A 1,909-nucleotide genomic window follows, 5' to 3' on the forward strand; every position below is an offset into this window, starting at 1 on the left:
CTGTTTCCACTGTTTCCCCATCTATTTCCCATGAAGTAATGGGACCGGATGCCATGATCTTCATTTTCTGAATGTTGAGCTTTAAGCCAACTTTTTCCACTCTCCTCTTTCACTTTCATCAAGAGGCTTTTTAGTTCTTCTTCACTTTCTGCCATAAGGGTGGTGTCATCTGCATATCTGAGGTTATTGCTATTTCTCCCAGCAGTCTTGATTCCAGTTTGTGCTTCTTCCAGCCCAGCGTTTGTCATGATGTATTCTGCATATTAGTTAAATAAGCAGGGTGACAATATACAGCCTTGATGTACTCCTTTTCCTATTTGGAACCAGTCTGTTGTAGTGTGCCATCAAAACTGACCATAATTTTATATTTAAAATGGATAACAAACAAGGACCCACTGTATATAGAACTCTACTCAATGTTATGTGGCAGCCTGGATGGGAGGGGCTTTGGGATAGAAGGGATCTATGTATATGTATGGCTGAGTCCCTTCACTGTTCACCTGAAACTATTATAACATTGTTAATCAGCTATACCCCAAAGCAAAATAAAAAGTTCAAAGCGGGGTAAAAAACTGACCATAATTTATTCAACCTGTTGCCTCCTGTAGCTATTTATTTTTCTAACAGTTGGTTATTCTAAGTTGTTATATGATAAACATCTTGCACATGTATCTTAGTGTGCTAAGAAAAACTGCCTAAAAATGGAATTGTGGTTGAATAACAGACATTAGGGGTCACAGGATGCTGAATCTTATGATAGTAGTTAGAGGAATACAAGCATTGAAACACAGTCACTATCCTTAAGTTTCTTATAATAGGGCAAATAATATAAAGTCAAAATAGACAGAATTAGCATGAGATAGGAGGTAATAAGGGGTAATAAGGGCTTCCCTGGTGGCTCAGTGGTAAAGAATCTTCCTGCAATGCAGAAGATGTGAGTTTGATCCCTGGGTTGGGAAGATCCCCAGGAGAAGGAAATGGCAACCCATTCCAGTATTCTTGCCTGGGAAAGACCATGAACAGAGGAGCCTGATGGGCTACAGTCCATGGGGTCGAAAAGAGTTGGACACGACTAAGCGACTAGACCACAAGGAGGTAATAAAGCCTCTAGAGATACTCAGGTCACATTTCTTGGGAGTTCATAGAAAGGAGATAGTATTTCTCTAGCAACCTCTGTCAGCTTTTGACCAGTTTATTCTGAGTTTAGGGGAACTCTGGTGAAAAATGAAATTTAGGCTGTGTGATTCATATCAGCTCTGTCCAGTAGAACTTTCTACACAATGGAGTATTACTCAGCCATTAAAAAGAATACATTTGAATCAGTTCTAATGAGGTGGATGAAACTGGAGCCTATTATACAGAGTGAAGTAAGCCAGAAGGAAAAACACCAATACAGTATACTAACGCATATATATGGAATTTAGAACGATGGTAACAATAACCCTGTGTACGAGACAGCAAAAGAGACACTGATGTATAGAACAGTCTTATGGACTCTGTGGGAGAGGGAGAGGGTGGGAAGATTTGGGAGAATGGCATTGAAACATGTAAAATATCATGTATGAAACGAGTTGCCAGTCCAGGTTCGATGCATGATACTGGATGCTTGGGGCTAGTGCACTGGGACGACCCAGAGGGATGGTATGGGGAGGGAGGAGGGAGGAGGGTTCAGGATGGGGAACACATGTATACCTGTGGCAGATTCATTATGATATTTGGCAAAACTAATACAATTATGTAAAGTTTAAAAATAAAATAAAATTTAAAAAAATTAAAAAAAAAAAAGAACTTTCTGCAAAGATGGATATCTTATATATTTACATTCTCCAGTACGGTAGCTACTAGCCACATGAGGCTCTCAAGCACTCGAAATGTGGCTGGTGCAGCATGAACTTTTAATTTTACTTAA

The 1,909-nt window shown here is 39.5% G+C and overlaps 1 protein-coding gene across 1 annotated transcript in view; it reads left to right on the top strand.

Annotated features, from left to right (window-relative positions):
* Positions 1-1,909, top strand: part of LOC104995354 (zinc finger protein 546-like) — a 14,447-nt gene that overhangs the window by 4,134 nt on the left and 8,404 nt on the right.

Source organism: Bison bison, unplaced genomic scaffold (genome assembly GCF_000754665.1).
Source record: "Bison bison bison isolate TAMUID 2011002044 unplaced genomic scaffold, Bison_UMD1.0 scf7180017864280, whole genome shotgun sequence".
NCBI classification, from domain to species: Eukaryota; Metazoa; Chordata; class Mammalia; order Artiodactyla; family Bovidae; genus Bison; species Bison bison.